Source organism: Hibiscus syriacus, unplaced genomic scaffold (assembly GCF_006381635.1).
Source record: "Hibiscus syriacus cultivar Baekdansim isolate YM2019G1 unplaced genomic scaffold, ASM638163v2 tig00019423_pilon, whole genome shotgun sequence".
Classification (NCBI taxonomy): Eukaryota; Viridiplantae; Streptophyta; class Magnoliopsida; order Malvales; family Malvaceae; genus Hibiscus; species Hibiscus syriacus.
Window position 1 is genome coordinate 309,854 of NW_024062470.1, and position 14,566 is coordinate 324,419.

Sequence of the window (14,566 nt, forward strand, 5' to 3'; positions counted from 1 at the left end):
TACATATTAAATTATTTTGTTTACTCTGCCGTTATCTTTATAAAGTTGTGATGATATGTCATTTTTATTATTATTTAATATGGAATAATTGAAAATATAAGGGTAAATTATATCGTTCTCACTAAAATTTACTCTTCTCCTATTTTACTCACCTAACTATAAAAAAAACAAAAGGTGGTCGGATGCCATCGTCGATCACGTTCAACCGTCGTAGATGGTGGTCGTTCCATCTCAAATTGCATGGGTCGCTTCACCTCGACACCTTGAGTTCGAGTATGACCTCCGTTTTGTCGAAACTTGCTCTGAAGTCCACAAATTGGAGATTAAAAGTGAGGTATTCTAAATGTGTTAGTCGAGATTCACGGATTTTAGGATATTTTCCGGTGAAACAACCACTAAATTTAGACTCAGGAGATCGAGACGAACCGACCCATGAATTTTGATACCAAACGACCACTATCAACGACAGTAGACGGTGGCAAGAATGAAAAATGACGTGGTGGTCGGCGGCTACAATCGATCACCTTATTTGCAAAGTAGAGAGAAAATTGGGGGGTAGAGGATTCGAAACAATGTCGTTTTGGTGTTTGTGCCATGTCATAACACTGCAGAGTGAACAAAATGATTCAATCTGTAAAGTTCAGTGAGCAAATCAGAAAAACTGAAAGTATAGGGAGTAAAATAAGAGAGAGAGTAAAGTTCAATTAGAAACAGTGTATTTTACCCTTAAAAATCTAGATGTACGGATATTATTATGGGCTGAATGTATTCGTTAAAAAACTCAAACCCAAACCCCAAAACCTTCTAAATATCACTAAAGGAGGCAAATATATATATATATAAAAACCCCGGCGAGGATCTATCTAACCCGACCTTTCGCTTACGAAGCGAACGCACTGCCGCTATGCTTCGGAGGCAGTTGTTTCGAGGTCTGACAAACGCTTTGATGATTCTTGTTCTCATATGATGCAAATTAACGTCTCCAACATCTATAAGATCGATGAATTGTAGTCCAAGCATCCACCTCGCACTCAATGGCTCTATATCTATAGTTTCATCCCATCGTTAATCCAATTCTAATGGCGTGAAGCTCAGCAGCTATGTTTGTGCCGTAACCCACGCACAAGCCGAGCTCCTCAAGATGCCACCCATTCGATATCCCGACTTGCACCATCTGTATTTAGTTTTACCCTTTCATTTCATACGTAAAGAAGGTCCCATGCAAAGTACTAGGAATGCAGTGGTTCCGAACACTTCGTGCCATGGTGCACTCTCTCAATATGTGACTCGGGTTCTCCATAGGACAACCAAATGGTTCAGCCAAACGAAGACGTAATCCCCATGAAATTACGTGAAGAACCAAATTTCAAAAATCGGAAGACCAAATGCTCAATGTTATGTAATTAATCGCAGAACTGCGATTAATCGAACATCAAGAATTGTTCGGACTTGGATGTTGTGGAGTAACCATAGCGGGTTCTTCTATGGATTCATCCTCAACAATTCTCGAAGTTGATTTCTACATTGCAAAGCAATATAAGGAAACCAAAAGAAGCAACTGAAAGAATCGTAAAGATTTACATGAATTGTCACATTTGGCAACATGAATTTCAAATATGTAACCGAATCGAGAGTTGTCGATAGAAGGAACACTGTCTCGAAGAGAAAGCCGACCCATGAAAGGCCAATTAAGGCTATGACTATCAGCAATTACCATATGAATATGAGCCAAAAGTTTCTGCTAACACAACACAAACTCTAATGTGGACCTGTCTCTGCGATAGCTAGTTGCCCGAGTGGATTTTGCTCAATGAACTTCTGAACAGCCTCTGCTTCAGCTAACCGTTCAAGATATACTCCAAGATCTCCACCAGGTGCTGTTGCATATTATTTGACAATGACAATTACGATATAATGTGCACACAAGGAATGATAAGATGGGGGAGGAATTAGGCACACTACAGATGACCGTCGATGCAAACTCAAATGGTAGATCCGTAACACGAACTGATATGATATACAGGTAATGGTCCATGTAACTGTGAGCTTTTGTCATTGTTTACATTTTCATTTTCTCCCGATGTCGTTGAAATATGAGAGTATACATCACTAGGGATATGTGCAAAGTACAAGCTAACCGAACTCAGTTATATACGTTGGTCTTGCAAAAGATTAATGAAAAATTAGCGACAGTAGATAAGGTCAGCTGAAACTGAAAGTGATTTCAACTCGATATACACAACTGAGTTGTGATCATGGCTGAAAGATCAGATTAGTACAATGACTGGATGTGCAATTACACTGTTCCATACGGTGAACGCAGCTTTATAACACGGTTATACTAAAAAGGCCTACATAATTTTGGAGTTCCTTAACAACAAGTTCATGGTTTCAATAGAGGTGGGTAGGATCTACATAACTATTAACAAGATCCACTTCTACTTTTTCTATACCGCGAAAAGGCCAAAAAGGTAAGATCAATCAAATGCCCCCTGTGAAGGCTTAGATACTATATCACGGTCAATCTGTTTGTGTACCTTTAATTCCTGGAACATGCAAGCTCATGTCTAACCTGATGAACAATCTGCAGCATCTGTGTATTGGCAAGGATATGGAAATACAGCAGAATTTGCCTACCAAGGAAAGATTGAAGCTAGCATGTGGCTTGTGTTTACATGGTATTGGAACAACATCTACAAGAATTCTATTTAAATCAAGAACAAGAAGCTTTTTCTGAGGACGGGTAATGCACAAAGATCCTTCAACTGCTTTGTTTCTTTCGTTTTCTTCCTTTCAGATCAGGTTCTGTGCCTCTGTTGTTGCCAGTGGCACTTCCAAGGCCTTAGCTGTTCGTGTAACATCTTTTGCAACAGCCAAGTTCGAAGGAGAAACATTACCTGTTAGTGTAACATCATCTTTTGTGACAGCCAAGTTCAAGGGAGAGGGGAAAACTTCATCTGTCTTGGATTCAATCTCTTCATCTTTGCACAAAGACTCCTTTTGTTTCTTTCTTTTTCTTTCTTTGAGATCAGATTCAGTGCTTGTGCTATTTCCCAATGCTACCTCCGAAACATGAACAGGCATAGCTTGCCCGACGAGTACTCCGATGGATCCATTTTCTAAATGGTCAACTGAAGTCTGTATATGTTCCAAATTAGAAGACTCTTTCCTTTTCTGTGATATTTTTTGCCTTCTTCCCTATCTCAAAGGTTTCCCTATCTCCATCAACAAGGGAATTTGAGTTTCCACCGATCCGGTACTTGCAGTTACAGGAGAATCACATTCCTTATCAGTTATCAAGAAAGTTTCTTCATATATTGTGACTCTACGGCTTCTGATATAGACATAAGATCCTCCTTGAATATTTCCATTAATGGGTTCAGAAGGCATATTGTTGTTTTCAGCTTCATTACTGTCCTTGCCATTGTTCTTTGTGCTAAAACCTTTTTCCTCAACAATACTAGGTCTTATCTTCTTTCCTTTCCCTTCTTCCTTTTCCTTCCAACTGTTCATTCAACCGAGTCCCTTCCATTGGGACTAACTAAAATTTTTGGTTTTGGACTCCAAATGAGAATCACTTGCCTCTTTTCATCCATAAAAGAATCTCCTTCCTTGTCATTCAACTATAACTGAATCCCAATCAAGCTGTCAATTCCCCAAATATACCGCCTTACTCTTCTTCTTCCTCCTCTTTTGTTTCGTATCTGAACGTGCCGATTGTTCATTCAATTCACCATCCTTCAATCGAGACCCTAAACTACAATTTTCCAGAATCCCTAAACCTGAACTTTCAGCTTTCTTCTTCAGATTCCAAACCAACACTCATTTGGATCCCAATGAGAATCACTTACCTTCTTTTCATTATCAAAGAATTGCCTTCCCCATTTTCGTCTACATTTTTGCTTCGTTTCTCAAGTGAGAGGCGGAGGATAAGGGAGAGAGGTGGAGAGCCTTTTCGGTTCTCTGTTTTCTGGAGAGAAGAGGAGATGTGAGAAATGAGAGATGTAACTGGGGAAGGGTCTTGGGTTTAGCCTTATAAACCGAGTCCGAAACGGTGCCGTTTAGGTCGAGGACTCGGTTGTAATTTCATCATGGGTAAACTGCGTAGAAGGGGCTCAAACATCACAATTCGGCTCGCTCGCGTTCTTCTACCAATGATCGATAATGCTCATATGTATTTTCCCATCCCTTATTGATGCGTTTGATTTCTTTTTCTAGATTGGTAATATGAATTCGACATTTCTGGAGTTCACCCTTCAATTCTCTGATTTCCTTCTGGAAGGATTTGTTTTCTTCGAGAGCAACTCTTAGGTCCACTGAAGCGGGAGGAACTTGCACTTGCAGGAGGGATTGCTCAAGGTTCGATACATGACTTTTGAGCTCATCATTCATAGCTCGAGATTGGTTCTCTCCTGTTCGAATCTCATCTGTAATTCTCCCATTTCTCCGTGAGCTCCTCTACTTGCTGACTTTTGTAGAGAATCTCTGCATCCACGATCCAATCTTGCCTGCTTTCTATCGAGGATTCGATTCCATCCCTGTCTCTCAGACCACATCTCTTCTTTCTTTCGCTTCTTTCTTCTTCGAGCTCTAAAATTCTTCTCTCTTGTCCTCAAAGTCCTCAATTATACTGTTCATCTCAGTTTTAACCCTGGACTTGATTCTTTTCTTCTTCTAATTCTTTCAAGCTGACTTCTCAATTCCTTTTTATCAGCCTCTAGCTCGCATACTTTTACTTTTCCAGCTTCTATCTTCTTGATCTGACACTTGTTCTCAATTTCCAGACTTTTGATTCGCCGTCTTGCAGCCGCTAATTCTCTGGATCCAAGTCTCTTTCTCGCTTGCTGCACCCTTTGATAATCTTTTTTTAAGTCTTCTAAATCGGCTTCCACCTCCTCTTTCCGTTCTCTCATCATTATAAATTTCTCTGTGAGTAAGCCGAAGATGGAAATCTTCTTCATCATCCCAATGAGAGACTAGCGCGAGCAAACAATGAAAGGATGACGTTCACTCCCATACCATGACTTACAGTGAGCTCTTCCATGGATTATCCAAGCTCACGTAGTGTCACCAAAATTCATTGATCCAATTAAACCACCTTATCCAAAATGGTTCACGAAAATGAGACATGCGAATATCATGCAAATCTCAGATAACATTGAAAAGTGTCTCGCTTTCAAAAGAGTGGTTGAAGATCTGATCAAGAGAAAGGTGGTGTCCTTTAATGATTCTGAAGCACCCTGTGTTACTGCAAACCCGCTTCCAAATCATCAGAATCAGGGAGTGAACGCTATTGAGAAAAATCAGAGAATTAAAAGGAGAATTGAAGAAGTAAACACCACTGAAGTGGGTATATGCTCAAATGAAGGAGAGAGGTTGTTGAGCCCTAGAAATGAATGCTCAAAGGAAAAGACAAAGAACTTTTGTGAATACCATGGTGAAAATGGTCATCAAATTCAGACTGTCAAGAATTCAGCAAATAGTCCAAGAATTAATGAACAAGCAGGAGTTGCAGTTCTATGAAGAAAGAATGAGTGAGAATGAAAGATATATCTGCGCTTCTGAAGAAAATTCAAGGGAAGCTGAAAAGAATTTAAAAAAGCATGTCCTGGTCATATCGAAACCAAATTACGAGGCCAGTAGTGAAAGTATAACATCTAGGGTGGTGATCAAAACCCCTGCGCCTTTTGCATACAAGAGTAACAAGAGTGTTCCCTGGGACTATACATGCCAAATTAATACTCCTGAGAGTAAGGAGGAAGAGGTTGCTGAAGTTGGATTTTTCACCAGGAGCGGAAGATGCTATGCTCCTGGAAAGGCTGATAAAGCAAGAGCTGTGGTTATTGAAGATCCTGATGATAAATTGAATGAACCTGTTAAGATTGAGGAGGCTCAGGAATTTTTAAAGTTTCTGAAACACAGCGAGTATAACATTGTGGAACAACTTCATAAGACCCCATCACGGATTTCAATGTTATCTCTACTGTTGCATTCGGAAATACATCGAAATACTCTGATCAAGGTGCTGAATGAAACTTTTGTAGGGAAGGATATACCAGTGGAACGTGTGGACAGGATGGTAAACCATATTAATGCAGATAATTTCATTTATTTTTATGATGATGAAATACCTGAAGAAGGAAAAGGCAGGGGCAGGCTTTACACATTACGGCTCATTGCAAAGGAGTCATCGTCTCAGGGGTGTTAATTGACAATGGATCGCCTTGAATGTTATGCCATTCGCCACTCTAAATAGACTTCCTGTGGATGTATCACAATGAGGGTTTGTGGCAATGCTGTAAGGGCATTTGATGGGACAGAACGCAAGATAATGGGAAGATGATTATCCCTCTCAGAATTGGCCCTACAACATTTGAAGTAGATTTTGTTGTCATGGATATTCATCCGAGTTATAGTTGCTTGCTAGGGAGACCCTGGATTCACATGGCTGGGGTAGTTCCTTCCTCCCTTCACCAAAAGCTCCGATTCATTGTTGATGGGACTCTGACCATCAAAGCGGAAGAAGACATCATTGCCTCTATCACTACAGATGCACCATATGTAGGGTAGATGAAAATGCACTAGAGTCCTCTTTCCAGTCCTTGGAATTTGTTAATGCTACTTTTATCTCTGAAGGCAAAAGAATTCCCATTCCTCATCTTTCAAAAATACAAAGATGCAATTAAAAGAGACATTAGCTAGAGGAGCAAAGGTAGGGAAAGGCTTGGGAAATAAACTGCAAGGCATCACTGAAGGCCAGCTCCAGTTCCTAAAGAATTATTTTGGTCTCGGATACAAACCAACGTACCATGATAAAGTCAAAGATGCACAAAAGCTTAAGGAAAGGAGGAAGGCAAGTAAAGGGAGAAGACCTTGTTTGGGGACCCATGGTCATTCCGCCTCTCTCCAAATCTTTTGTGTTTGGAGGATTTGTGATTAACACGCTGAAACAGTCATGGGATATTGAAGATATAGAATTTGTTGAAGATTTGTTAGGAAGCCTGAGCATCAACGTTATCACAGATGATTCTACTGGAGAATGCTCATTGGCATCAATCCGTCCGTGTCCTCCTGGCTATGTTTTGAACAATTACACTGTTGAAGAACTCCCTGTGTTCTATAAGCACTCTTCAAAGTAATGCATAATAACAAATCTGTCTCCTTTTGACCCAAATATAATAGGGCTTTTGTAAAAGACAAATTGTTATTTGTCATTGCTTTAATGAAACAGTGTTCTTCTTCATTCTAATCTTAGCAAGTATTTTATTCATTTCTTGAGTATTCTTTATTCTTTATTGATAATTATTCTCTTGGTAATATTAGATAAAATTCTTGTCCACAGCCAATATACTCCTTTTGATTCGCAGGTCTTCAGATATCAACTGTTCGAGTATGATACTTTTGAACCACAAATTGATTTTGAAAATGACATGTGTCTCGAAGAATCTGAGGGTTATAAAGATGAAGAGGAATGTGAGTTAAACTCTGAGCTTGTTAGAATGATGGAGCAAGAAGATAGACAAATATTGCCCCACAAAGAGACAACTGAAACAATAATTTTGGGAACAGAAGAGGATAAAGGAGGTTAAAATTGGCACTTCACTCTCACCAAAAATAAGAGATGGTCTTATAAGCCTTCTTCGGGAATATAGAGATGTGTTTGCTTGGTCTTATCAAGATATGTCGGGGTTGGAGACTGAAATTGTGATGCACAAGCTACCAATAAAGCCGGAATGCAAGCCTGTTCAACAAAAACTTCGAAGAATGAGACCAGATATGCTATTAAAATCAAGGAGAAGTGAAGAAACAATTCGATGCTGGATTTTTTACAAGTGGCCAAGTACCCTGAATGGGTAGCAAACATAGTGCCAGTTCCAAGAAAGATGGCAAAGTTCGGATGTGTTGATTACCGGGATCTCAATCGAGCGAGCCCCAAAGATAATTTTCCACTCCCACATATCGATACTTTGGTTGACAATACGGCTGGTCATGCTCTTTTCCTCTTTCATGGATGGTTTCTCAGGTTACAATCAAATTAAGATGGACCCAGAAGACATGGAAAAGACAACTTTTGTGACAATATGGGGTACATTTTGTTACAAGGTGATGCCCTTCGGACTTAAGAACGCCGGGGTAACATATCAAAGAGCAATGGTTACGTTGTTCCACGATATGATGCACAAGGAGATAGAAGTGTACGTGGATGATATGATTGCTAAATCACAACCGAAGAAGAACATGTAAAAGTCTTAAGGAAGCTGTTTTTAAGATTAAGAAAATACCAGCTCAAGCTTAACCCAACCAAGTGCACATTTGGAGCTACTTCAAGGAAGTTATTGGGATTTGTAGTCAGTGAGAATGGGATAGAAATAGATCCTGATAAAGTCAAAGCAATTTTGGAATTACCTCCCCCTAGAACGCAAAAAGAAGTACGAGGTTTTCTGGGGAGGTTAATTATATTGCCAGATTCATCTCTCAGTTGACCGAGAAATGTGATCCAATATTCCGATTACTGAGAAAGCGAAACCCAGGAGAATGGATGATAGTTGCCAAGATGCTTCGATAGAATTAAGGGTTACTTAATTAATGCTCCTGTCTTGATGCCACCAATCCCAAACAACCATTGATTTTATATTTGACTGTCTTTGAGAAGTCAATGGGATGTGTGTTGGCCCAACATGACGAAACTGGAAGAAGAGAACGAGCTATTTACTATCTCAGTAAGAAATTCACTGACTGTGAGACTCGATACTCCTCTATCGGAAAGTTGTGTTGTGCTTTAGTATGGACTACTAAGAGGCTGAGACAGTATTTGTTATATCATACTACCTGGTTGATATCAAGACTGGATCCGTTAAAGTACTTGATGGAATCAACGGCTCTAACTGGAAGGATGGCGAGATGGCAAATGTTGTTGTCCGAATTTGATATAGTCTACATGAACCAGAAATCAGTTAAAGGAAGTGCTATTGCAGATTTCCTGGCAAGCAGAGCATTAGAAGACTATGAGCCAGTAAAATTTGATTTTCCGAATGAGGACTTGATGAGTATATTTGTTACTGAAGAAGATACTCCGAAAAATGAAGCATGGAAAATGAACTTCGATGGCGCTTCTAATGTTGTGGGACATGGAATTGGGGCAATACTAGTTTCACCTGAGGGAGATCATTATCCTTGTACTAGTAGGCTCGCTTTTGAATGCACTAACAATATGGCAGAATATGAAGCATGTATCTTGGTATTCAAGCTGCAATTGAGCGCAAAGTTAAAGCCTGAAGTATTCGGCGATTCTGCTCTGGTTATTTATCAGCTTCGCGGGAATGGATGACTCGAGACTCCAATTGATAGAATACAAGAACTTGGTGATGGAGTTGATCAAGAGTTTGAAGAAATTTCTTTTACTTATCTTCCTCGTGAAGAAAATCAAATGGCAGATGCCTTGGCTACGTTGGCAGCTATGTTTAAGGCTGATGATCAATCTCGAATGATGCCTATTCGGATGAGTATAAGAGAAATGCCAGCTCATTGTTGCAACATAGAGGAAGAAGAGGATGATAGTCTCCCATGGTATTATGATATTCTCCAGTATGTGAAGTATCGGGCTTACCTAGCGGAGGCAACTGAGAATGATAAACGGACCTTAAGAAGATTAGTAATGGGGTATGTCCTTGATGGAGATATATTGTATAAAAAAGCAAGGATCAGGTGCTTTTGAGATGTGTGGATAGAATTGAGGCCAAGAAAATACTTGAGGAAGTCCATGAAGGAGTTTGTGGAACACATGCTAATGGATTCACAATGGTTAGAAAAATCATGAGGTTTGGGTATTATTGGTCCACTATGGAAGGAGATTGTATCAGATTTGCTCAAAGATGTCATAAATGCCAGATTCATGATAACCAAATACATGTTCCTCCTACACCACTCCATGTAATGAACGCACCTTGGCCATTTTCAATGTAGGGCATCGATGTCATTGGGGCAATTTCACCGAATGCCTCAAATGGACATCGTTTTATCTTAGTGGCTATAAACTGTCTGGCATGAAATTCAGCCTCGATAGTCAATATGAAATTTTCTCTCTCCATCTCTTCTATTTTCTTGGAATCTTTAGCCTTTTCCATTTCAAACTCAATTCTTTGGATTTCCAAATTCGAAGGGATATTTCTGATTTGTTCTTCTATCGACCTTGATCCCTCTCCAGATGTTAAAGGTATCTTATCATTTACCCTCTTGATTCTCCAGGCTTCATAATCGGGCGTCAAGATAATATCCGCTCCAACCACTTTAGTCCTGAAAGTCATCCTCCAAGAATCAGTCACATCTTTGATTTTCTTTCTATAATTGCCTTCCTTATAATCAAATTCAGCACCAGTCAACCCATGAGTCACGGGAACAAACTGTCGGGCACCGTACTGTCTCAATACCAATAAAGGAGCGTATCCCACTTCTCCCCACAGTCCCAGTAATATAATCCAGTCCAAATCTCCACACTTGAACAAGATTTGTGTATGCATCAGCCACGGTGTTCGCCATGCTATGTTTTGACTCTGTATATTCCGGAAGAAATCAATCCATTGATCTTTCTGAGATACTTCAGGCCACTCCTTCGTAAGGTACTCAGCAACAGGAGAATAATCTTTCAAAAAACGATTATAGTTGACTTTTTCCTCCTTCCAGAAATGGCTTCTGATCCACACAGTAAGCAATTGAGCACAGCCCATAAAACGACCTCCCCCTAACCTTCTACATATATTCAAAGATCGGAAAGTTTCAGCAAGAATCGCATGGACTGGATTCACCTCTCTTCCTAACTTCTCAACCAAATCGACTACTGCTAGCTCGATCAGCCCCAAACATTTTGGAAAGATTACCAAACCATATATACCCAAAGCAAATACATCTCTACGCACGTTCTCATCTATGTGTGCTTCAGCTATCTTTTGTAAGTGAGACCACGGCACTCCCTCACTTTCTCCCTTGCGTTGCAAGCGATCATTTACCCATTTGTCGCTTGTGCCCGAGATCTTTGCAAGCTTTGACTTAAAAGAAGGCCCTTTTATCGATCGGGAGTAAACTTTATCTACTTTAACGCTTGGCAAATTCAACAGAAATTGGTATTCCTCGAGGGTTGGAGTCATGTCCTCTCGGTTGAATGTGAAACAACTATAGGCCGGATTCCAAAACTGTATTATGCTTCGTATGAGAACCGGATCTACCTTCACGTATATCAGATGAAATATATCCCCATAAGTCTGCTGAAAAGCTTGCCTCTCAATAAGATTCCAACTTTCCCAAATTGTTTTCAATCCCTGAAGCTCATTCTATTTTAAAGAAGCTGGTGTATAATCAGACAGATCCGACACGTAGTTCCCTGATAGACTATCCCCCTGCTCTTTCTGCTTGGCTTCGGACCAGTTCCTTACATCTGCTGGATTCACTTCTTTGTTTAGGAAACTCCTTTCCATCGTGAAAGTCTTTCCACTTTATCGATACTCACAGATCAATCGCCTTTTCTAATGATATGTCTATGCAGTATGAAAAAAAAAACAAACAAAACAAACAAAATAGTTAGTCAAAACAATTGTATAAATTTAACATAAAAAGATAGGTAAAACGGGAAATAAATCTATTCCATTTATGCATTATCTACCCGAATAATATTCCTCAAAAAGGGTCCTACCCAAACATGCTCTCTACCCTCCTAAATTTATTTAATTAAATTCTAACTGCACCTAAATTCTATTTCACATGCTTTAAAAGAATAAATCTATTATACACACTCAAAATAAAAATAAAATAAAAATAAAAAGGTTAGAGGTTTCTCCATTGTGTACGCCTATTTTGGGTACCTATTGACGGACAGAGGTTCAGTATGACTCTACCTAGTGTGACCGTTCTATGGTTCACTATATGCATGGTTTCGGCTCTAACAGGAAAAAGGGACTCGAATTGTCCTTGATGTTAGTGCCCCATTGGGCTGCCAAACCCTCAATCCTCACCCATTACAGGTTTCAAACGGAACGAGTTCAATTCGAGGGGATTCACTGCCTTATACCCATACGAGGAATAAATTCCTACGAAGGTATAAGGTATGTATCCCATGGGTTATTTGCTAAAACTCATACGAAGAATAAATTCTTACGAGAGTAAAGCAATCACCCTAACTAATTTGGATCGAAGCTCATGTCTAGAGATCATGTTATGCCAACGAAAGTGATGTGTGTGAGGAGAAACAAACAAACCTTTGACTCAAAAACAGGGAAAATAAAAAAATAACACTCAACGAGAACAAAGAAATATCTGGAAAAAAAATGAAAACAATTAAAATGTTAGTATATAAAAATAAAGAGATAAAATAATAAATAAAAATTCAATACATAGATCATAGTTTTACTAAAGATTCGAACTTATAATTTCCACCATAACGATCATATATAAGCGACCGACAGCCTGACTCTCTAGAATCCCCAGCAGAGTCGCCAAGCTGTCATAACCATTTTTTATAAAACTATTAAATATTATTTTAAAAAACGATTATGACTTTAATTAAAAAAAATTGGTGATTATGGATTAATTAAAATTAAATTGAAAATGAGTCGCCATCGACCTTTGGGTTAGGTAGGTCAAATACCTAAAAACATCTTTTAAAAACAATTTTAAGAAAAATAGTTTTATAAGACAAACATTTGGTCTACGTTGCCAAAGATTCATTTAAAACAGGTTCGGGAGTCGGTTACGTGTGGGGAAGGGTAAACACCCCTACAACGTCCAAAATTGGTACTGTGTCGCTTACATATCGTCATTAATGGTAGAACTTAAAGTTTGACTCAGAAGTAAAAATAATATCTATTTATTGAATATTTGTTAAAATAACAGAAATACTTCACTTGGTGAGAATCCCGAGATTTGCAATCCTCCATCGGGAAAGCTATCTCGTCTATTTTTCATCTATAAAGTATATTCTATCTTTGAATTAACACCAAATTATATCGACCATAGTATAAAATAAATCATACTTAATTTATCTAAAACATGTATTGTTAATATTAACATAGAGATCATTAATACAATAAAAATTAAAAAAATAGAATGATAATCATTATGATTTATTTATTGAATATTAATTAAAATAATAGAAATACTTAACTTGGTGAGAAATCCCGAGATTTGCAATCCTCCATCGGGAAGGCTATCTCGTATATTTTTCATCTATAAAGTATATTCTATCTTTGAATTAACACCAAATTATATTGAGATGAGTATAAAGTAAATCATACTTTGTTCATCTAAAACCTATATAGTTAATTATTAAAAATACCTTAACATATTGAACGTTATAAAAATAATAAATAAAAGTAATAAAAATGAAATAAATTTTAAAGTACCTATTGAGTAAAGTGAACGTCTATAACATAATTAAGCTTAACCAAATCACAATAATATAATATAGTGACTATTAACCAATATATATATATATCTATATAAATATTTCCTAATATTAACTCATACTAAACACAAATATTAAAGAAAATATAATAAATAAGTAAAAATAAATTATACATATATTTAGCAAAAGTATCTAAATAAACCTAAACAAAATGACCATAACCAAGCAAGTAAATAACCCATACAAAATTTACACAGTGACTATAAATGTATTAAAACTTAGGGTTTACAGAAAAAGAAAAAGGAGAGAAAATAAGAAAGGGAAAAAGAACGATACCTGAAAAAAAAACCGAGCCCATACCCATCTCTTAAGAGCAGTGAGGAACCGTCCCAAAGGTAAAGCCTTTTCCTCTTCTAGGGTAGTTAGGGTTTGGAGGGCAGTGGGTTTTGGGGTTATGATTCACCTAGGATTTTTTAGGTGAGAGAGAGATGAGGTTACTCCTTGTGGCCACCGATCTACGGTGGCTGGGGAGTTTAGGGTTTAAATCCTCGGTTGAGGATGAGAGAAGGAAGGCGAAGAGGTGAGGGTCGAGAGCCATTTTGGCTCTCTGTCTCTAGAAGGAGAGGGAAGAAGGAAAGGTTTGGGGTTCTCTAGGGCTTTCATCACCGATTTACGGCGTTTGTGACCTCTGTTTTTTCTCCACGGCGGAGAGAGGCGGAGGATAAGGGAGAGAGGTGGAGAGCCTTTTCGGTTCTCTGTTTTCTGGAGAGAAGAGGATGTGCGAAATGAGAGATGTAACTGGGGAAGGGTCTTGGGTTTAGCCTTATAAACCGAGTCCGAAACGGCGGGACGGTTCCTCACTGCTCCGAAGAGATGGGTAAGGGCTCGGTTTTTTTTTCAGGTATCGTTCTTTTTCCCTTTCTTATTTTCTCTCCTTTTTCTTTTTCTGTAAACCCCAATCTTCTCTCTGTATTTTCTTTTATTTCCTCTCTCCTTTCGTTCCCTTGATTTATGTTGAGTATTTGGTGAGATGATGATACCTAGTGTAGGGCATGGCTTTTTTCTGATTTCGTGGGATAGAAATCCCGAATATTTAGGGATTTATTGGTATTTTAATTTGGAGTTTAGATTTTGTGAGATTTGAACTGTATATGATATATTTTCTTGATTGGTTTT